Source organism: Tachypleus tridentatus, chromosome 1 (genome assembly GCF_004210375.1).
Source record: "Tachypleus tridentatus isolate NWPU-2018 chromosome 1, ASM421037v1, whole genome shotgun sequence".
Classification (NCBI taxonomy): Eukaryota; Metazoa; Arthropoda; class Merostomata; order Xiphosura; family Limulidae; genus Tachypleus; species Tachypleus tridentatus.
Genome location: NC_134825.1, coordinates 75,978,307 through 76,003,431, shown reverse-complemented (window position 1 = coordinate 76,003,431; position 25,125 = coordinate 75,978,307). Strand labels below are relative to the sequence as shown.

The 25,125-nt window shown below is 32.2% G+C and overlaps 1 long non-coding RNA gene and 1 pseudogene across 2 annotated transcripts; one reads left to right on the top strand and one right to left on the bottom strand.

The window, feature by feature from the left end:
- Nucleotides 1-6,177: 6,177 nt before the first annotated feature.
- On the top strand, nucleotides 6,178-9,755 carry LOC143252751 (uncharacterized). Its single transcript, XR_013029123.1, has 2 exons — nucleotides 6,178-6,387; nucleotides 7,406-9,755. It is a non-coding gene; the product is annotated as an uncharacterized LOC143252751 (long non-coding RNA).
- Nucleotides 9,599-24,902, bottom strand: LOC143252747 (solute carrier family 2, facilitated glucose transporter member 1-like; annotated as a pseudogene). Its single transcript, XR_013029122.1, has 11 exons — nucleotides 24,798-24,902; nucleotides 22,746-22,844; nucleotides 19,861-20,146; nucleotides 18,752-18,922; nucleotides 17,986-18,093; nucleotides 16,465-16,553; nucleotides 14,914-15,012; nucleotides 14,256-14,469; nucleotides 13,717-13,792; nucleotides 12,571-12,698; nucleotides 9,599-12,112 (listed from the first exon to the last, which is right to left on the bottom strand). The product of XR_013029122.1 is annotated as a solute carrier family 2, facilitated glucose transporter member 1-like (transcript).
- Between the last annotated feature and the right edge of the window lie 223 nt (nucleotides 24,903-25,125).

Here is a 25,125-nt window from a genome sequence, read left to right as displayed (position 1 = left end):
CAATTCCACTTGAGTCAACAAATTTCCATTTCCATACTGATATAATTTACCAACAGTTCCGTAAGAAGGGTAACTATTTAACACGCATACTAACTTCTGCTCTTATCTTTAAGATAAAATATATGCATTATTTTCAACTTTTTACTATTAGAGTTGTGATTTACTACATTTCGTAGGACGATCCCTGTTTAATATGTTCTCATCAGATCGAAGAGGTTTTTAATGTATTATCAACGAAGAAATGTTCATTAGTCGGTTGAATTTTCTTGCAATTTAACAATTTACAGGAAAACGAAAACATTGCATTCATTTTTAAATAGAACATATTTATCTTAGAAAACTTCCATTAGGTGGGGAAATAAAACCTTTAACTTTTACAGTTTAATCATTTACTAATAATGCACCTCTTGTTTAGGTGTCTAGATTTTGTAATTATGAACCAATATCTGAAACATCGAGTCTAGGTATATTGTTATTACCTCCCTTATTATTGTTTTTAAAGCCCGGCACGGCCAGGTGGGTTAAGGCGATTGATTCGTAATCTGAGGATCTCGGGTTCGAATCCCGGTAGCATTAAACATGCCCGCCTTTTCAGCCGTGGGGTAGCTATAATGTGACGGTAATTCCCACTATTCGTTGGTAAAAGAGAAGCCCAAGAGTTGGCGGTGGTTAGTGATGACTCTAGTCTTACACTGCTAAATTAGGGACGGCTAGCGCAGATAGCTCTTGTGTAGCTTTGCGCGAAATTCAAAAGCAAAAAAATTATATTTCAAATCTCAGAATGTCAAAAAGTATCTTCTGTTACTTTAACGTTCTTCGCTCTGTACTAGCATTCACCTTTTTCAATTCTTTATCAATTGTTACTTCCACCAATGTACTTGGAATTTTCCTTTCAGAATTCGGTACAGTGCCACATAATAGCTATTTTGGTATAACCGTTTATTACTTCTATATTTGAACTAATATACCAGGAGAGGGGTTCTCGAACTGTTTCTTTTGCGCAAAAGGGCCCGGCATGGCCAAGCGTGTTAAGGCGTTCGACTCGTAATCCGAGGGTTGCGGGTTCGAATCCCGGTCGCACCAAACAAGCTCGCCCTTTCAGCTGTAGGGGCGTTATAACGTGACTTTCAATCCCACTATTCGTTGGTAAAAGAGTAGCCCAAGAGTTGGCGGTGGGTGGTGATGACTAGTTGCCTTCCCTCTAGCCTTACACCGCTAAATTAAGGACAGCTAGCGCAGACAGCCCTCGAGTAGCTTTGCGCGAGATTCAAAACAAACAAACTTTTTCGAAATTATTGCAGGCTCTGACGGAGCCAGTAAGGTATGGATTTTATTATCCATGTAAAGTCGACATGATTTACACTGTTATGTGATCATTAGCTGAATCAAGTGATATATCTACTTACATTCCAATCTTGTTTTAGTTTTTTTTAATTCAATATCAATAGCCAGCGCTACATAGCTTTTTTATTTGTCAATCATACTTTTCCTAATAGTTGTTTGTTTGCTTTTTTATGAGACGATGTATGCGGGTTCATAGATTATAGAGTGTATTCTGAGGCTTTATAAATATTGCATACAATAATAAAAATAAAATAGTCAAAGATCGTTAAGAGTGTTTTGCTCTATTAAATGATGATAAAATTACAGTTACTGTTAAAACTAGATAAGTGCTAAGTTTGTTGAAGAAAGATGATTATAATGAACGAAAATAAGAAATCACAGTTTTGGCTTTTCGCCTATTTTCGACTTTGTGACGCTCTGGATAGCTGAAAAGCGTCATATACACCAGTTATAGAGTGACTGAGTCAGATAGCTAACTCTTCGTATGTAGCTTCTGATTACCCGCAGATGTATTAATTTTTTTTACTCTTTCACTTCATATATAATATAAGGATTAGCTCCCTAAAGAGACAGATTGTATAGTGCATAAAGCATTGAGTATTTTACGTTTTACAGCCATCAAATGATCATCTAATATTAGCTGGCAACTTCTCTTTCACCTTGTTTTCAAGCTTTTTGAATGAACACCAAATTTCTGTCGGAAAACTAATTTCAAAGGGTAATAAAATCGTTGACACTAGAATTATGATTTCTCTATTTTTAGTTTTTTTTTGCGTAGAATAATAATAATAATAAAATCGGTATTTAATGGCCATGAAGACTGCTTTGCTCTATCAAATATGAAATGTAAAATGTTCTTCGTCCCTTATTCTATAAGTCATGGTGTAATTGTAAGTTGTATTCTAATTATTTACTGTTTATGTTAACGTTAAAATCTTTGTATTCTGACAGCGACAAGAACTCTTAGAACGTTTTAAACTTAAAAGTTGTTGATTTGAAATCTATTAATTACGATATCTTTTTATTAATATTCGCTAAAGCTCATTCGTTCGATGCTTAGCACATGTTCTATCCATCGCCGGTATCGAATCGCCGTTTTGTAGCATCGTAAGACATATTAATTCGTAAATACAACACCTATAATTTTGAAAACGATTCGTAAAATAGTGATTAAACATATCGAGCCAATTACAGAATGATAAATATTAGAGGGAATTTACAACCATTCTCTTGGGGAAAATTCACTTATGTTGGTTATAGGTGCTTGTAATGACAATGACCGCTCATTACATGAAAAGCAAGTTAAATGGAATATGAAATACATAATAAATACCAATGATTTTTTTGTGAAGGCCAAAAGTACACAATAGGCTATTTGTGCTGTTCTTCTAAACGAGTATTGAATCTCGATTTTAGCGTTATACATCTAGAAGTGTGCTACTTAACCACCGGGAGTGGAGGACACACGAATGAGAAGTCATAAAAATATACAAGCAGAGCATACGTGAGGGACATTTTTATTAAATATATAAATTATAACTAGGAGGTGGGGTAGTAGTAAGTGAACAAAAACTTAACAAGCTGTTGATTCATTGATTAATTTCGTTTAAAGAAGGGGCGATGACGTAGATTGAATGACTGACGAGACTTACGCCTGTCATCGCACAATGTCGTAATATGTGCGGTGCCAAGTCATCTCCATCTCTAGTAATTTTCTATCAAATCAGTGCGTGTGAAAATAACATCCTTCTTATGATATCTCTTCCAGTTTATCTTACCAATCTGGAAATGGCCAGTTTATAGGGAGCTTCCTGTGCTTAGCCGTATTAAGGCCTCTTTTGACAAGCTTGGCCTGGCTTTATTAGTGTCACGTTTATCTCTTTTAAAGAATCCAAAATGACGCCAAGAGGGTTGTCTTCGTAACAAACATAATTATTAAAGTCATGAAATTTCGCTAATATTGGAAACAACAAGATTAACAAAAGAGCACCAACTGTATGGTTCGTATATAAACATTACAAACAACAAGACTAACAAAAGAACACCAACTGTATGGTTCGTATATAAACATTACAAACAACAAGATTAACAAAAGAACACCAACTGTATGGTTCGTATATAAAACTGCTTTAAATAAAGTAAAAAGAAATGGGTTTGTATGAGTCGTGCCATACAGGTGTAAACATTAACATGAAACGAACTTAACACATTGCACAACCAATACGACATGACCATACTGTACATATTTAATTAAACAGAGAAACTTGCAACAACACAAAAGTACAAGTTCGTTTGTAACAAGTCTTGATTTGTTCCAATAGGAGTGAAGAATTTCAAATTTGTCAGGTTAACAACTTAGTGAGAAAACCTAGTCTCACTACATTTAAATTAGTTCTGCTATTAAGATCCACAAATACTTCAGAAGAGGTGCTATTATCACCCCTTATATTAAATTATATGAAATTAAATGCAATTTTGATCACCATGTAGTATTTCCCAGGGTAATATTATCTTATTTCTGTTTAACTGCAAAGTTGTAAGAGTCAGTACACGAAAACGTGCAAAATTATTTTTTATATAATGGTTTATGTTCGTTAAGAAAAGCAAATAGATGTGTTTTGATCTGTCAGTTCAGATCAAAAGTGTGTGCGTGCGTGTTTTCTTATAGCAAAGCCACATCAGGCTATATGCTGTGTCCACTAAGAGGAACTGAAGCTCGAATTTTAGCGTTGTAAATCCGTAGACTTACCGCTGTCCCAGCGGGGTACTACGATGAAAAAAGTTAAGTTTTAAGCTCACAGGTTATGATACTCGATTTTAGGCAACAAATGTAAATTTGTAAGTTCCTTCACAGGAACTTATGTGGAATCTTCAAACCTGGGAACAGAATACTTTTGTTTTAAAACGTGGAAGAAACAGCGATGTCACGCAATTAGCCAAAAATGGTCACACGTTTTTAGTAATTTCAAATTCATGTGTAAACATTTGATTAAATATGTTTAGAATATTTAGTTGTATTGAAAATCAATAAGTTAGTCAATATAATAACGAAAATTTAATAATATGAAAACTCAAAGACCGTTGATTATTATTTATATGATCATCATTATCAATTCATCATTATTAATCCAATTTTTTTTTCTGAACTATTCCCGCCCACCGCTAGTACAGCGGTATGTCTTCGGATTTACAGGCGTTCGATTCCCCTCGGTGAGCTCAGCAGATAGTCCAAAGTGGCTTTGCTATAAGAAAACACACACAAACACACTGACCTATTCCTATCTAGAAAAATTAATGTCACTGTCAAAATAGACATATATTATTTGAGTTCGAATGTTTTAACTAAGTATTCTAAACATTATTTATTTACCTTTTCGTTTAGTCGGTAAACAAGGTGAATACATGACATAGGTTTGCTGCGTATGAACTTCGTGCGTAAAATGTGGATGCTATGTTAGCCCTAAAGAACATGAAAGTATCACAACCAACAGAAGAGTTTAATTTACGAACCATTGATAAGTAAAACATGAAACTCTGATAATTATTGAAAGATTTGGATGAATAAAACCTCCAGTCCAAAATATTTTGTTTAGGATAAAAATAAAATAATTTATGTGTTTATTCAAAACTGTTCTTAGAAATCTGTTGTAATACAAAAAACAGATTTTCTCACTTTAGTGATTATACAAGAAAAGAACAAACAAAGCATCTTAATATTTTATTTTAATGTGATAATAACTTGCATGTAAAAAGCCCAAAGAACTTTAAACGTTTAAATGTTTAAACTCCATGTTACGACTATAATAGGCCCGGCATGGCCAAGCGTGTTAAGGCGTGCGACTTGTAATCTGAGGGTCGCGGGTTCGCATGCCCCTCGCGCCAAACATGCTCGCCCTTTCAGCCGTGGGGGCGTTATAATGTGACGGTCAATCCTACTATTCGTTGGTAAAAGAGTAGCCCAAGAGTTGGCGGTGGGTGGTGATTGGTGATAACTAGCTGCCTTCCCTCTAGTCTTACACTGTAAGATATCTCTCGTGTAGCTTTGCGCGAAATTCAAAATCAAACAAATCCTAATGATGATAACAAATACCAAAAGAACAGTTTTTCTCGTAAAATATTTAAAACTCAAACAGTTGCGTTTGAAGATTTCGTTAAAGTACATTACCAGAAAGGATGAGGCATGTACAAACTTCTTATAAGAACAATTATATCTCTGATACTTATGTTTATTTCGGAATTTTGCACAAAAAATACAAGAGAGCCAACTACACATAGACATCGTTAACTGTGAACTGACAGCTCTCGGGCTACTCTTATCTGGTGGAATAGATAATTACTAGAAGAAAATGCTTTTATTGTGACTGTAACGTGTAATGTTGCAGTCTGAATTGGGTGTCGGTTTCAAATACCAATCTAATGAAGAAAATTTTGTTGTTTATTTCTTAGCTAAAGGAAAGGGTGAAATAATTATAATATTGGTACTGTTTCTCCTGGGAGCTTTGAATAAGGAATTCCACACTACAGTAAACAGCAATGTCTTATTTTTTGAAAAGCCAAAGCTATCGATGCAATGGATTGAATACCAATTAAGAGCTGTTGGAAGTTAGTTGCATAATAAATTATGTATTGCAAAAGAATTTTCTCGAAACATCATTAGAGATACAATTACCTTACGGAAATGATTGGATTGAGAACGTGCGTCATAAGCTCCTAATAATGACACTACTGTAATCTATTGACGTCATTTAAACCATTTCGAGCTGTTTGTGTCCTGTGTCATTGGCATATGACGGTAGATATGGATCTGATTTGTGCGTGTTTTCTTATAGAAAACTCACATCGGACTACCTGCTGCGTCCACTGAGGGGAATTGAATCACTGATTGTAGCGTTGTAAATCTGTAAACTTACCGCTGTACTAGCGGGGGACGTAGATCTGCTCTTATTAATAGTTGAATTAATGAAAGTTTTAGTAAATGTTGAAAACATGGAGCTAAGTACACCGGGTGCAGCTCAATGGTTAGTGTGTTCTACGTGAATCCGGGTAATTATAATTCACAAGTTGTTAGTGTTACTAACATTTGTAAGAGAAGTGAGTATCTTGCAAGAGTGTTCCTGTACTGTATTACAGTCTATTTAATATGGATAGAGGGTGAGTGGCTTAATATGTAAAATGTGAATTACGTCTTGAAGTTGAGGATATCAAAGATTATAACAAGGAGATTGAATACATTTGGGTTTCTATTAGTAGGTTTAAAGGGAAAAGGTTTTTGGTGGAAATTTGTTCCAGACCGCCAGATGATATTGATGAAATCAATGAGAAACTTTACAGGGAGATTAAGATTTCAGTTGTTAGTGAGGTCATAATTATGGGTGATTTTAATTTCAGACGTACAGATTGGGAAATGTTAGAGTTAAACCATGAGGGAGAGAAAGGTTTTGTAAACTGTTCAGGGTGACATTTTTCACCAATAAGTCACCTACTGGAAACAATGTTATTTTAGATTTATTGTTAATTTCAAATACAGAAATTACTGAGAGGGTGGGAATTGGAGAACACCTGGATGCAAGTGATTGGTGCTCTATTATGTTCAATGTTTTGCTACATATGGAGATGAGGAATAATGATATTTGGTTGCAAATTTTGAAGGGATGCAACAAGAATTATCCATTGTAAATTGGGTAGTTGAGTTATTTGGAGACACTGATTTGATGTGGAAACTTTTTTAGAGATAAAGTTTTAAATATTCAAGTTAAACAATTCTTATTGAAAAAAAAAATAGCTGCAAATAAAAACTAGTTGGCTCACAAAGAGATTAAGAGATAAATTCAAAGAAAAGCATCAAAATTTAAGAAACTTAAATTGACTTATATGGCAGAAGACTTGCAAGATCAAGGAAGTTGGAAAAAACAGAAAGTTAGGACATCATTAAGAATATGCAAGGAAAATTGGCTGAAAATGTATAAATTAACAGTAAGGATTTATTAAATAGATTAAAGGTAAACACAAAATGTTAAAATAGGGGTAAAATTGTGTTATTCAATTTTACTTTTTTTTTCAGTCGTTACAAATGAAGGTCAAAGAAGTTTCCACTTCTTGAACAGTTGATAAATGAAAATGAGGTTAAACAAGATGGCTGCATTAATTCTGAGCTGGTTAAGAAATAATTGGAAAGTTTAAAAAAGGCTTGTGGATCAGATATTACTTCCTCAAGGATCTTGAAGATGGTTAATGATTGAATGGATATATGAACCACTTATTACTGTTTTTATCAGTCCTTGAATAGCGGGCAGGTACTAGATGATTGGAAGTTAGCTAATGTAACTCCTCTTTTCAATGGAGGTGATAAAAACTGTTCCAGTAATTATAGACCCATTACTCTTACATCAGTTGTCAGAAAGGTTTTAGAAAGTATGTTAAAAGATGCTTTGCAAAGTCATGTAACAAAGTTTAGAACTTTATTGAAAAGTCAACATGGTTTCAATATGGGAAAATCTTGCCTTACAAATCTGTTGATATTCTTTGAAATAGTTACTGCTTATGCAGATTTGATGTATATGGATTTTAATTTGACAAGGTGCCACATAAAAGGCTTGTAAAATTTTTTCTTTGTAGGTGTGGGGGGTTAAGCTACCATATTGGATAGAAGGGTAGCTTGATGGAAGAAAGCAGAGGGTGTCATAAATGGAGTTCAATTAAACTGGATTGATGTTGCAAGTGGTACATCTCAGGGCTCAGTCTTAGACCATTGCTCTTTTTTATTTACATAAATTACACAGATGAATAAAAGCCAGTAAATTACTTATATTTGCTGATGATATCAAGGTTTTGATTGTTATTGGCTCTGAAGAGGATGCTACTGCTTTACAAAAGGATTTAGATCATTTAGTGAGATAGGGAAATAAATGACAGATGGGTTTTAATTATAATAAATGCAAGATATTGCATGTGGGTTATCATAATTTGAATTAAGACAGTTTCATTTTTCTAACAGGGTGGTTAGCCTTTGGGATGAGTTGTTTTTAGATGTTGTACAGTTAATTTATTAAACAAGTTTGGTTTTGAATTTTCTTAGAATTAATGGTTGTTATGGTAGTTTTTTGTAAGCATATTGTGAGAACCGATTAAATTCTGAACTGATGCAAGCAACTGTGTTTCTAGTTTTAAAAATCATAAACCCTGCTTCATGCAGTGTTGTAGGGCACACAATGCCTGTATTGCCATTGTTGTTGTTTTTTAATTGAATGTAAATAATTAGTTTTATTTACTAATTATAATTATGAAAAGAAAAGCAAGTCTAAGAGTAGTAGCCTTATATAAATGTTTTGATTTTAATATTTTTTGTTCCTGGCTTTAATTTCTCTAAAATAAAACATTCTAAGCACAATTAGCAAGTTTGTTAGATATTCTGAATTTTAAAAGTTTACTTAAAGAATATTAAACATTTGAGAAATTTAATTAAATAATAATGAACTGTTTAAATTTTAGTAAATATGTAAAAACTGTATTACAAATTTTTGTAATACTTTTACAAATTTCAGAAGTACTGATTTTGATACCAAGAGCCTCTGCATTTTCTTTTTTGTTATTAATAAAATGAAAATAATTTTTACTAAAGTAACTTACATAATTCTGATAAATGGAGTTAAATATTAAAAAAGTCTGGTTGTGACATTTTGTTTTTACCTATTTTGACTCTTTTATTCAAACAAAATAAAATATTTTTATTTCCATGCAGTGTTTTATTATTTTTTAACAAAATTGTTTTTAGATAATTATATTTTGTAATGTTATGTTCTTAATGTTAAGGGGTAATAATGTTTTTTTAAACTTGTATAATTTTTGTCTTTGCTTCATTCTCTAATGAAATTGTAACACATGGAAAAATCTAAATTTTATTTAATTTAAACTGAAAGAAAATTAAAAATATTAGTTTTCTTGTGTGTTTGTGAGTATCCACAAACATGAGCTAACTTAGGTCCTTGAAAGTGATAAGACCACCATAATTTGCATGCTTATAAAATTAGTCATATATGCATACATAATATGTATCACACAAAAACTAAGCATGTTAATTCTAGTGAGTATACAAACCAGCAGCAACAGTTTATTTACCATAGCTTTTCTTTATGTTAAATTAGCTGATTATACAGACTTCTATCAAAAATTAAGTTTGAAAAACCATTTGTGCAAGTTTGTTTTATATATACATATATGTATGTGTGTTGGAACTTAAATAAAACACACTGTGATTAAAAAAAACATCCTTTCATTTATTTTTGTAAACTTTGATATAGTATTTTCCTAACTCGATCACTAAGGAAGGTAAGAACAGAGAAACTAAATGCATAACAATAGTTTCCCCACTTCAAAATCACTCACTCAACAGAATCAATTTGTTAAAACCAACACAAGAAAACAAAAACTAAATTAAAAAAAAAATCAAATTCCATCTAATTTGCTGCCTATTTCACAGCTAAACACTTCATTACTTGCACTGCATATAAGAAGTTAAAAATAAATGTATTTTTATACAGAACTGGAAAAGTTGTGTGTAGCTTTTATGCAAGTATATGTAAATAGTACATAATGTATTTGTGTACTTATGATTTTACAAAGTGCTGCTAGTTCTCATTAATCTTAAATGCATCTTCAGTATAAAACAAACATCTTTCCTCAGCTTCATTGTTATGAAATCTTATACCATAAACCACAGTGCTACAACTTAATGGTTTTATTTTCTCAAAATGCAAGAATTTGTTCACTATGCTAATATTATTCAATATTTTTACATCTATGTCTAACAGGGCAAACACTAATTATTATAATCACCTTTTTAAAACTTATGTATATATATTTGCATGCAGAATGCCTTAACTGGTGAACATTTGGAACATTACATTTAGTAATAGTAAAGCATCACAGTGACACTGCTAAAGACTTAGGTTGCATGATTCTTTTCTGCGTCACTAATATAATGTGATGTAACATCAAGTTCACGATACTACTAAATATATAATCTCACAAATCACATTTAAAATTGTTGTATATGAAATTTGGCATGAATTGTTTCATCACCCATACCACATACTAATTTAATAACTTTGTAAATATAATTAATACTAAAATACACAGATTAATGTTTCAGAGCACAGAACAATAAAATATGTCAATATATTCTTCAGCCAAAATATATTATATTAATTATTGTTTCATAAATTTCTTGAGAAAGTTGAACACGAAGGTCTAGGTGCTACATAATGCATGACTGTTGTGATACTTGCACATCTCATATCAAAGTGTGGTTAATATTTATCAAAGCAGTCTGGTGATGATACAAATGATTTGGATGGGTACCTGTCAAACTATGTATAATAGTTTAAACTACAGAACGATCAAATAATTTTAAATATACATGACTTCATTAGAGCAATTATATGTTAAAAAGAGGCCATTTTGACACACACACTGTTGGAAGAGAAACTTTGATCTTTGGACGACTATATTAGTCAGGAATTGGCAATTTGTTTATATATATATATTGTTCTTGTGTTTATAGAATATCCGTGTATTTTCTGGCATCATGACATGATTAATAAACATTTATTATTTACAGGAATTGGCAATTTGTTGTTTATATATATTGTTCTTGTGTTTATAGAATATCTGTGTTTTCTGACATCATGACATGATTAATAAACATTTATGATTATTTACACCAACTAATGGTAGAGGGTGTCATTATTCATTATAATTTTCTTCAAGATGCATCATGAAAATAATATAGCACCCATGTCTTGTGAATAGGTTAGTATAGTTAAAAATAAAGCTAAGTGCCAGTCTAGTATGGAATGACTAAGACATGTTTATAGTAAGTGCTCTGTCACATGCACTGAAATAATACACAAATACATCAAAAATACTTAACTTTTGAAAAGTACAAAAAAATTTCATTAAAGTAAATAATTGTATTTTTAATGTTACTATTGTAAGTCACTTAACATCTAAAAGACGTCATTGTGATGTAAAAACAGCCAAGTGCTTTTCACTAAGATAAATTATTAAATCTTTAAAAGTGATAAGATAATTGAAGACACATTCAGTCAACTTGTTACATACTGGAAATTTTTTTTTTAAGCATTGTATCTTCATTGTTAAAATTTTCCTAAATTTGCTTAATAATAAAAAAGGTTGGATGTTTTCATTTGTTTTTAATTTTGGTAATGATTTGTTGTAATAATTCAACTTGCTTAAAAAGATTTGCATTATTAGCAATTTCTAATGGATTAACTTTAGCTCAACTGCTAGAGAACTCATTTGTAATGTAATGTAAGGCTCAACTACTGGTTTAGAGAGACAAATTAGATTACAACAAAAACGAGAGAGAGAGAAGGAAATTACATCAAGATTCAAATATACAGGATACTGTTTGCTTGCCAATTTATTGCCCAGTTCAGACACAGATGCAAGGATATGTAGCTTCTGTATATAATGACAAGATTTAAATGTTACTTATTTCTGATGTGCTGTAAGATCTAAGTGAGTTAGCTAAAGTGTTGTGTACCAAAATTCTTTCATACATATTTGTCATGCACTGCATTCAACATTTAAATCTGAAATTGTATCATTGATACATTCTCTGTCTAAAAATGGAAGTAATCTCTTCAACTGTTTTGTTTTTGGTTTCAGGAACTCTTTTATAAGTAAAAATCCAGAAGAAAGCTAATAGAACTGTAAAGATCAGGAACGTGTAATCTTTCAGAACATTCTACAAGATAAAAAGAAAAAAAATAAAGGTTAGAACCTCAAATAATCACTATGAAAAACAGAAAACCTTTAAAATTAATTTAAAAAATTCAGAACGTTTCTGTAGTTTAGAAAACCTCTGTAAAAGTGTTCTTCTGCATTACAAATGTCTTGATATTTACTAAATAAATTGTATGCAAATAAAAGCTGCTTAGAAGCATTACAAACCATTGAGATGTCACTTTTGGACTTGAATGTGACACATATTATACATATGTCAAAAACATTAAAAACAGACATGCAAAGTGTAATCTATCACTATTGATTATTAAATGCACAAGTGTTATTTTTGTAAAACATAGCTAGCATACAAGCAGTTATTTTGCTTATGTGAAGAATAAAGTGCTAAGAAAACTATACATCTAATGACTAATTAATAGCTTCAGTTGTTATCTTTATAAGTATAGAATGACTGCTTACAGCTAAAGGCAGAAAACCTAATCCCACAACAAAGTTAGCACTCCAGTTGACTGCTACTGCTATGCTGGTGGCCATACCACGTGCTCCTTGACCAAAGAGTTCACTAACCAAAAACCAAGGGATTGAACCTGTTGTAAAGCAGTGAAAGATCGTTTGTTAAGTTGATGACAGATATGTATTACTAACAGAAGTACTTAACGTGGGGATTGAATAAAACATTAACCTAAACCAAGGGGATAATCACAAAGTATTATATTACAAATATTATAAACAGAAAATAATCAGATTGTTCAGAATCAAAGGGAACAAATGTTTATGTAATGTATGAACTAAACTAACCATTAGTGATGATGAGAAAACCCACTTGTAGAGAAATGTATATGTAAAACCAGCCGTTTTTACATATATAAACTGACCATTAGCATAATGACATCAAAGAAAGACAGTATGTGAAAAAGAAACATTTGTATTTTACATACAATGATTGTAAAATAATAATAATAAAACACTTGGGATCCTAAATATTTAAATGTATATATTTAATCTTGATGAATAATGGACAACATATCCAAAAAATAGAACTTGAGCCATTCTTTGTACTTTATAATCAATTTGATACCAAGGTACTATATCTTTGGCTTATACTAGTTTATATGACATAACAATTTTAACATAAGTTTGAAATTTGGTTTCATGATTCGATTTCTCAAAGAGCCAAAGCACTCAACCTCAAGTGTAATTTTATGGAAAAGAATCATTGTTTGCAAAATGTTTGCCATTGGTAGCTTTGTATACGTTAGAAATATTAAAGGATAAAAACACTATTATAATATGATTTTGGCAAAGTAGCTTACACTTCTAATTAAACACATTTTCACTTGTAGCCACAAATTATATTTAACTTAATTTTCTATGTTACTATGGTAACTGTTAAAACACAACAAGTCTTACTCAAGTTGTGATTTGTTTTTTATTTTATTTCATTATACATTTTATTGTGTCTTTTGTCAGAAATTTATGTTTATTGTAATTAAATCTATTAATTAATTGTACTTCCTTACAACAAGTATATTAAAAGGATAACACTAAGCAATTAACTTGTGATTTATTATATGGATAGTTCAATACACCAAAAGAAATTCTAACCTGGTCCAGTAGCAAACATCACAACGAATCCTATCACACATCCAATACTAAGGTATGATAGCCATGGTACTACTGTCTGAAATACATAGAGTTGCACTAGTTACAATACATTGTTAATAATTTTAATCAAAGATTACTTACAAGCAATCTGACAACAAAATTTATATGTTAACTTGATTTACATTTCATAAAGTTATCTGATCACATGCAAAAAAAAAACCAAAGAAAATCAGAAAAAAATACTTTTAGTTCAAAATTTGTAATATATAACAAAATTAATCAACACATACATAATTCACATCTTTATTCACAAAATACGTTTTATTTCTTTAATAATGTTGTTGTGTTATAATTATGATATACAAACATTATAAAACTAAATGTATAACTAATCTATAATATCCATAACCAAACAATTTAATGTAAACTGCTATTTACATGTTACAATATTTGTTTTAATTAACAATATATAAAGTTTTTAATTTATCAAACTAAGTGTTAATACTTTATGAAATAAAAGTAGCTGTTTTAGTACCCACCTTTAAACACATGCACAGAGTAAGTAAGAGAGTAATAATCCCCATACCCCCCAAGACCTACAAGATGTAGTGTACGTCGTCCTGCTCTTTCTACCAAGACTAAAGAAACAACTGTCATCAGGACATTGATACTGCCCATACCCAGTGTGGCATACAGAGCAGTTTCTTTGTTCAGTCCAGCAGTTTCGAAGATTTCGGTTGAGAAAAATATGGCCTAAAATTTAATGTGATAATTCATGTTTATCAGTTTCTCCAAATCTCCAGTGATTGAGTTTCATAAGCTACTATAGCATTTTCATTGAAATTATAGTGAATCACTAACAAATATTATGACTCAAATAAAAAATAATAAAGGTAAAATTCATACAAAACACATCCTTTGATAAACATTTTCCTTCTAAATGCAAGTACTCACATAGAGATTATAAAACTAATATAATAACTTAAGTATAATTTTTTTGTTTGAAGACCAATATAAATACAACATTCTTCTGAAACCATCAAATGCTTTACAGTTTCTTTTATGGGCTGTGAAACAGTAAAGAACAAGATCAGTAAGCATTTTTTTTACTTAATATATATATATTTTTTACCATGTCTATTGATTGAAAGGTTATACTTTTCAGTCTATTTAAAATGAAATGTACTTCACACTTACAGCATTGATTCCAGAAAGCTGCTGTGATAACATTACCACCATTGAGATGATGAGTGGAGTGCGCAAGATGTGGTTGGTCCACATTTCCTGAAGAGTTACCTGAGAAATATTCCTAAATTGTAAGTTTGATATGATTCCAATGCAAAATAAATGATATCTTTTGGGATTGACTTTTAAGGAAAAGACATGTTCCTGAAGACTGAACTTAAGAAACACTTTTGAAACATACAGATAAGTTGCTTTTTAATTTTTGGAAGTGCCACAAAGTGTTGAAATATAAGAAGATTAAATTTTGTCATGTTTTGACATATTAACAGCAGAGGTGATGTTGGTTGCATATATTTTAAAAAGATATGCAGTTAAGTGGTAAAATCTTAGCATTTGTTTGAGCAGAGATCAGTTTCCAATTTCTAAAAATGTCATGAAGACATTTATATTAAATAAATCTAAATACATTACAACAGAATACTTTATAATATTCAATCATACATGTATAATGCAAGTAGCTAAATATTAGAACATATTTCACTAAATATAATAGTACTGTCTATTGTATGTCCATGTAACTACTTCACATGGTGCAGATGGTATGGAGGTTTATTAAGTCCAGCCAGGAAGGAGTACATAAAAATATTTAGTTTTGCAGTTTTTTTATGGACATTTTTTAAATTTTATTTCACAACTTCATTCTCTGTAGATGGATCTTCACCAAATTTGGTATGAAGGTTCATTGAGTCCATGGGCAGATACATGCAGATTTTGAGTTTTGTGGCTTTATAGCCATTTTTTTCTTTTTTACCACTACTTTGTCTTCTGTAGATGTATCCTCACTAAATTTGGTATGGAGGTTCAAAGGGTACACAGAGAGATGCTGAATAAAAGTTTGAGTTTTGTGGGTGTTTTTCACCACTACTTTGCCCCCTGTAGATGAATCTTCATCAAATGTGGCACGAAGGTTTATTGGTCCATTCTGAAGTACATACAAATTTGTGATTTCACATTCCGTGCATTGTAGTTTTTATGGGTGTTTTTTTACAATTATATCAAGGGAAACAATTTTTCATTTTTAATATAACCTTTCATTAATAATAAATTTACATTTTTGTGAGTTTAGGTCATTTGAAATTAGTCTCAACAATTAATCATTTTTCCTCCAATAGTTAAAACAAAATGTCATTATTTATATTATTTGCTGAAAATGTTGAAGCCTCAGTGCAGGTTATAATGAATTCTGTTAAATGTTACCATCATTATTCACCAAGTTTTTAAGTAATTACTAATATATATCTTTTTTTAAAGGTTGTTTTCTTATTAACACAACTGTAGTGATAAAACGTATAAATTACATGATAAATCTGACTGACTGTTGTATATCAGTTTTTCCAATCTCTTTTCACTAAAAGTTACCTAAAACAGTTGAATCAGCAGGATTTTCTAAATATGTTCAAATGGTAAATTATATTCATAAATATTATGTTTCAGATAAGGAAAAATTAAATAAATACAAATCAAAATTTTAATAAATAAGTAAAACTGGTTGTCCAGTCATACCTTTGGTACCATTTTCATAGCTTCATACTCTGACCGCATTTCATCCATTTCATCATGGACTTCAATTGTACCTCTGAACCAAGTCAAAGCTAAAAGGTAAGACATTAAACTGTTTTTATGATGATTTGCAAAGCACCACCAAAGTAGGTAAACACTTACAGGTGAACAAATTTATGCATATTATATTGTGGAAAAGTTCACTTATTACTTTATCTTATATTTAATTAAAAATTTTTTACCAAGCAAAACACTTTAGAATGACTAATGGATAATTATATTTATTTCTGTACCTGTGGTAGTTTCCGTAAGAAAGAACTTAAATAATATCTGTTTACAATATATTCTAAAGCCACTGAAAGTATACACTTTTTATAATATTAAAGAAAACATAATATACAGTCATCCATAAAATATATTGATAAGATGAAATAAATACAGACTAGAAAAATCTCTAGCTTTGTTTGTTTTGATATTTCGCACAAAGCAACTCGAGGGCTATCTGTGCTAGCCGTCCCTAATTTAGCAGTGTAAGACTAGAGGGAAGGCAGCTAGTCATCACCACCCACCGCCAACTCTTGGGCTACTCTTTTACCAACGAATAGTGGGATTGACCGTCACATTATAACGCCCCCACGGCTGGGAGGGAGAGCATATTTGGCGCGACTCGGGCGCGAACCCGCGACCCTCAGATTACGAAGCACACGCCTTAACGCGCTAGGCCATGCCAGGCCCAAATCTCTAGCAAAGTTTTATTTGAGAATTGGTCAGTAATGTAATATCAATGTAGAATACATGATGTATACAATGTGACATTGAAAATGTGAAGAAAAGATTTTGCATTATATGAAGACTGTGTCTGAAGATGTTTTATTATCTGAGAGGAAGATTTTATAAGTTTTATCTCTCAGAGTATTGTTTGTTTGTTTTGAATATTGCACAAAGCTGTGCTAGCCGTTCCTAATTTAGCAGTGTAAGACTAGAGGGAAGGCAGCTAGTCATCACCACCCACCGCCAACTCTTGAGCTACTCTTTTACCAACGAATAGTGGGATTGACCGTCACATTATAACGCCCCCACGGCTGAAAGGGCGAGCATGTTTGGCGCGACGGGGATGCGAACCCGCGACCCTCAAATTACGAGTCGCACGCCTTAACACGCATGGCCATGCCAGGCCCCTCTCAGATTAAACAAAACAAATAATTGTTAATGTTTGGGGCGAATATATCAAAATGTGTTTTCAATGGTACTACAGTGTACGCTTGTATAAATGTTACTTTACGCTGTAATTTTCAACAAACTATTATGTTCACATAAAAAATATTAATGCGATAATCTTAGAAACCATAAAAAAAATGATCCTGCTGAACATTAAATATTAAATATAATAATTAATAACGCTCTCATCTACTTCTAAACTAAATAAAGCTACTGTTCATTATGAACTAATTGTGCTGTTATAAATGTATTGTCTATGGTTATGATTCAGAACTACTGATATAATGAACATGACCAATAACTCACCTTTCTGAGCAGCTACCTCTTTACCTTGAAAGATTAAGATGTACCTTGGAGATTCTGGACACAATGGCATTACAGCCAACATAAAAATTGCTGGGATGATTGTTACGCCTGAAAAAATATCGTTAACTTTAAATATACTTTTATAAAGAACTACACAGCTAAGAAAACAAAAAGGAAAGTGAATTACACAGCTAAATAATCAGCGTTTATGTAATACTAACTGACAAACCCAGATTAAGGTATGGGCTTACCGGGCTGAAGCCCAGAGTCTCACACTAGTTAGAGGAACTCAAGCTATAACTATAAATGTATCACATGTTGAGAGTCTGTTTCGATCTGGCCTTGTTAACTGCACCCTATTTAATTAAAAAAGTTGTGTCGAGAAACGTCTGCAGTATTATTTTACAAACAATAAGTAAGTCATTTAAGACTACATAATTGTTTACTAGTTTATTACTGATTTGTTTATAAAAGTTTAACAACTGAGATTCACTTGTAAAGAATGCTTTTCCATCACTTGTTTTAGAATTTTCATTTCAATTTATAAAATTGGTATTATTAGATGGCGCTAGTTGAACCAAACCAAGGGGTTCTAAAATTGCGGATACTTGCATTCTATGATACTTAAAAGCTCTCAGTAGATTATGAAATAAACTCGTCTTTATTTCAAACACATGTACAAGTTTCTGATTATAACAAATCAAAGAAGACATTTTCTAACATTTTTTCCTACTCTCTCTAAATGTGAATTTAATTTCTAACTTACCAAAAACATACGGCCAGTGTTCTTCCGTTCCTAAGACTTGTGGCAGGCCCAGAATCTGGGAGATTAAGATAGTAATTGTAATTACTAATTGGTAAATGGTTCCTACAGCCCCTCGCAGGTGAATGGGTGAAACCTCGGTCAAATACATGGGAGCTAAGCCTGCATTTAACCCTAAATAAAAGAAGAGCGTGTGTTTAGCATTCTTGGATTGTAATAACAAGTACATAGGTATTACAGTGATCGCATATTTTTGAAACATCTAATTATTTTGTAAATGCCATTAATTTTTTAATTATTTAATGATATTAAAAGTTCAGAGTGATACATATTAAACAAACCAAATAATACATAGTCATTATAAACCTAACATTTTTTTTATAAATTTTAATTATAACCGATGAAAACATGGCCCATCCTAACTACGATTTTTGGGTAGCCCGCAAACGTTTATAAAGACCCTTAAAAACAGTATCATCTAGTCTTCGCTGGGCTCCTGAGTTCTATCCTTGATTGTGATCTCTGTTGCATGGTACTCAGACAAGTGATACACACACGTACATATTTTTAAAAAGTTGGGTCTATTTGTCCGCCTTTAACATCTACAGTTTTTGACCAACCTTAAACTTAGCATGCACCCTTACTATACATGGGACATTGGTATCTAGTGCTATTCTGAACTCTACTATGACATGAGGAGTGACAGTGGTGGTCCAGTGTTTGGACCTATCATTCCTGGGATACTTATTTGTTCCCTACACTATTCTGTAGATTTGTTCAAAGTTCGAAAGCACCCTGGAGGATTACAAAGGGGTCGTTATTTGGAACTGGCCCCATATATCATCACCAGCAGGCCTCTATTCTATGCCTTCTTCGTGCGTTCAACCGAACGGGTGTGTTAGCTTGCATTTGTACACTTTTATTTGCCAATTACTAGGCAACTGTCTGTCACGGTGATGCTTATTTACGGGGTTTGAATGAAAGTAACGTCTTTGACTTGACAATCAGTTACATAACGATCTTTTTTCACTCTACAAAATGTCTTTGTCGAAAATTATAAAGGAAAATACAGAAACACGAGACTAATATTTTTATTTTATTTTTTTACGAACCTGAATTCAGACCGATGAAAAACCGGCCCATTATAAGCATTTCATATGATCGAGCCATTTTAGAGAATCCCATTAGGGCTCCGGCAATGAAGACGAAAATGTTGTTCAACAGTAACCCTCCTTTCCGTCCAAACTTTTCAGAAACATATGCGGTTCCTAAAGCCCCCACCATTCCACCTATGCAGAAGATGGAAACCATGATGGAGAAAATCATGGTGACCGTTTGCTTTCCAGCCACTTCATCAAAACGTTCAAAATATGTGATGTTAATAAAGTCCATTACAAGCTGAAAATACAAAAATTTTATTCTAGTTAACCAATAACAAATAAACTTAAATAAAAGACACTCTGTTGAAGTTTTTGCAGTACATCTACTAATGTTTTTATTAAATAACCACGATTATTTGTAGGATTCTTGGATACCACTACCTGATGTAAATGAAATAATGCCTCTTGAATCGGCGGCAAAACAAATCAGAATTTAATTAACATTTTCTTCATCAATTATTTTTAAATAATTCAAAATCATAAGTTTTATCTATCAAAAAGTTTCTGAGTTTTAACAAGTGCTTTATAACTATTTTGAGCAACATATTTTTAATGTGTAATCTGTGGCAGATCCCCGTCGCACCAAACATGCTCACCCTTTCAGCCGTGTGAGCGTTGTAATATTACGATCAATCCCACTATTCGTTGGTAAAAGAGTAGCCCAAGAGTTGGCGATGGGTGGTGATGATCAGTTGCATTCCCTCTAGTCTTACACTGCTAAATTACGGACGGCTGGCGCAAATAGCTCTCTAGTAATTTTGCGCAATAGTATGTTATATCTTTATAAGTAGATCGTGTATTGTAATAAGTTGGCACGCCCGTTGTAAGCTTTATACGAATCGTGTTAGTTCACCTTTAGGCCCGGCATGGCCAGGTGGGTTTAGGCGTTCGACTAGTAATCTGAGGGTTGCGGGTTTGAATCCCCGTCACACCAAACATGCTCGCCCTTTCAGTCGTGGGGGCATTATAATAGCCAATCCATCTATTCTTTGGTAAAAGAGTAACCCAAGAGTAGGCGGTGAGTGGTGATGACTAGCTGCCTTCCCTCTTGTCTTACACTGCTATATTAGGGACGGCTAGCGCAGATAGCCTTCGCGTAGCTTTGCTCGAAATTAAAAGAAACAACAAATAGTTCACCTTTTTCAAAGCTTACTGGCGTTCCCAGGTTATCGGATCTTTATTTCATAATCCGTTTAATTTTCCTTTATTCTGCATTATTTCTTAACGTAATGTAAACAGTATTTAATTAGTTCAGTTCATCATGCTAACTTCTTTAAATCGACACATGCTACAGCCTTTTATTACTGTTTTCTATGAAAGCTGATTAAGTTAAAGGTAATTATTGTTAGCTTTGTAGTTAAGCTATGCCCTTGGTTACATGTAACTGACCTGCTCACCGTGACACAATTTTAATGAAACGTGTTTCTGGGAGATATCCAATAAAATATTTGTTTTTATTACACGACTTATATCACTAAACACTGACTGACTTAACAACAACCTCGATTAATCACTAACATATTATTTCATTTGTTTTTGAAACAACATTGTTACTTTTTTATAAATTAATATCCTCATACATAGAAAATAATATAAATATATATAAAATGTATTACCTAAAATGCATTTCTTTTTTATGTTAACACAAATAGGTACTGATAATCTATCACGACATGTTGCATGTTAAAAGTACCGCAATACCTTTTCTTCTAAATATGGGCGTGTACAAGGGAAGCAAACAGGGATCTACCCCCTCCACCAATACCTCTATTACACAGACTCTGTTGTTTTTGATGAGTGCAATGCTGTTTATTTCTTATGCATATATTTTAATAGGGTTATGTGTGTGTGATTATGTTTTAGGTATAGTGGTGGGGATCTCTTTGAAAAAACACATGGAATAACCACCCACTTTGAATGAACAAACAATATTTAGATTTTCTTCTTTGTGTAGCAATTTATAGCAGTGATTGAAACTTCGCTGCCTCCTCGAAAATTTTGAAAATTAATAAAAAGGAATATTGTCACTCCATCAGATTACAGCAGTAATTAAGGCTTTGAGGTTTTGAAATAGTTTGGTTGTTTTAATTACAAAGCTACACAGTGGGACGTCGATGCTCTGCCCACAAGTATTGAAACTGTATTGATAAGATGGCTGGTATGGATATTAAAATTTTAAAATAAAGAACAGAGCAACGTTTCAACCATCTTAGGTCATATTTAGGTTATTTTAATTAAAGTTTTAATACCTATATCAGCCGTCCTACGAATACATTTTTACTTCAAGTGGGTTTCTTGTCATCATGAAGTATTGAAACTTATAGCGTCGTGGGGGGTGGGGATCAAAGGTTTTGCCACATCCAGCACGTTACATCAGTGATGAGCTTGTCTTCGTGTTTATAGGATGTTTTCAGCAGTGAATTAACACGCTAATGTGGTTTTTCTATTCTATATAGAAAAGTTCACAATTAAAGTTTGATTACTTTAACTAGTTGTATACAAAATCTTAATCATTTTACCACATTGGTGTTAATAGGATAAACGTTCTCGCAAAGAGAATAAGTTATGCAGTTATTCATTTTCTTATCTAAATACTCTTGTTCTGAAAATATATTGAATACTCACGTTGTAAAATTAAAAAAAGGAATAAAAAGGAAGCGATAATTAAAATTCACACGTGTAATTTGATAGAAGAGATAATCTATGTTTTATGTAAATAGTATTAATTATTTTTATCACTTGTCGATAGGGAAGACATACGATGAACCATACGGTTAATTCTTATTACGAACAAGTGTTGTAGATATTATTTTTAGATCATTGAGATAGTTACTTACTTCCTGAGGAGCGTTCACAACACCTGTATTGTAGCCATGTTGAAATGCTGATCCTAATGCTGCTGCAACAATAGCAAACGCCAGGTGGCCTGTTATACCCTGGAGAAATGAATTTTAAAGGTTGTTTAGATTTTGTTAATACACACCTATTACAGACCTATTAATGAAATTTCGACTTGAAAAAATGCTAGTGGTGACGTTACCCAGCTTAACACAAAATTGTAAAAAATAAATAAAAAACACGAGTGTAATATGATATATTACACGTTCTGAAATTCTGAACAGGAAAAACACATTTACTGGTCAGCATTTCTTGGGTCCACCAGTCACGAAGTTATGTACGATATTTTTTGTTGTTTGTTTTGTTTCAACCGGATCAAAGGTTAAGTTAAAGATGGCGAAGATGTACTGTTAGATAAATAAGTGGACTAAATGCTTGTAACATACGTGTATTCCGTTAAGTATATTAAAATATACAAAAATGTTATGTTACCAGTGTTACTTGAAATAATAGGAAGTTTTTAGTCAGCTATAACGATTGATATTTATTATTTTCCTAGTCTAAATTTTCACTGCAGTAATAAAAAAGTTTTATTTTTACAAGTTATTATATGTGTACGTGTACAAATATACATATATATATACATACACACACAAATTAAAATTGTAAACTTTCTGTCACGTGATAGAAGAATTTCAAGCTTCCAATAAGAGAGAAACGAAATGAAAGTTGTGTACGTAACATACATAACTGAAAATATTAATCCAGTACTTATTCTGGATTACCTTCTTCACAAGCTTCGTGAGCGAGGTTTGATGTGCAACCGAAGGTCTAATTTAATTCAGGATAAAATGTATACGTTTTTTTAAGTATCTGAAGTTGCTTGCTCATAGAAAACGAAAGTCACTCTCAATTTCCTTCAAGGATAGGTTAAAAAATATTATTTGGCGTCTGGCCAAAGCAACTGAGAAATGAGTCTTCAACCAATAAAAAGAGAGAATCCTGGAGGCTTGATGTACACGTACAACAAACCAGTTTTTTTCTTCAGAGGTGCGTCTGCTTCAGCCAATAGTAAGACCAATACAACGAATCGATAAATGTATAGCTTTATGTAGCATGGACAGCATGTAGCACCAGAAACGCCATGTTTTCCAGAATGTACTTGTTCTCGAAATGTGTATTAACTCAGATAATATCAATTTCTATGGTAATGAAAAATTTTGAAACAATTCAGGCGAATACTTAAAAACTGAACTAACGACATTTGCTTAATAGGTAAATATTCTTTAGGTGGTTCCCTAACTTCTTGCAGACCTATAAATACAACTTCGAGTTGAGGGAAAATGCTAGTGGTAATGTTACCTAGTTTAACAAAGAAATGCACAAACACTAAGTGAACATGTATAAATACAAAGGTAATTAAGCACTTAAAGAAACATAACGTCTGTACACATAATTTTGTACTTAGAATTGTACCACGAACGCTTTAGAAATACTAGTATCTTATGAAATAAAAATATTAATAAATATAAATGTTTTAAATTACGAGTTTAAAACTCAAGACTGCATATTTACTCCATTAATGCAAGTATTGCTTTTACCCGTTTTAATTTTCCGTTTATTTTTTACTGAACTAAACTAACAGGTTTTTTTCATTAACACAGGACATGAAACAACTGTACAGAAGAAAACATCTATTAGGCTTCTTAAACAATAACATTGATCTGTTTATCTTATATATCCTTGTTATTACTGGAAACGTTATCAAACATGGACACTTCAGTATTATAACACTAAAAATTCATGCTCCAACATTAGGGGTAAGAATTTGCAGCAAGTTTGCATTTTTTACCGAAAATATAGAATCAAACTCGGACTTTTAGAATTACACAGCTTGCTCTAAGTCTAGAAATTTTTAACTATCTACCTCTGAATGTGAAATGATACATGTAAGAAATATTAGTTGCAACGTATTTTTCAGAGCACAGTATCAAACTCTAAGGAAGAAATAAAATCAATATGAACAAAACATCCTAAATGCTGTTACTTACAGATCTTGCAATATAAAGCATTGTTATCTTATTCTGTTCGCACTCGGAAACTCTTAATCAACCTCTAATATGTTGTGAAAACCAAAGTCTCAGATATACGTGTAAAATTTACAATGAATATGCCGACTAAGGGCACAATCTGTTCAGATATAACGTGCCACACACACATATCTATGACGTCATAGCTACCAGCAAATCAACATGAAACACACCTCCGCTGAAAACAGACACACCCTCACTTAGGTGTACTCACGTCGGTACATCTACGTGGTTTCGTCATACATTTTCGTCTCATCACAGAAAAATGATTTTAAAAAATTCTTATTTT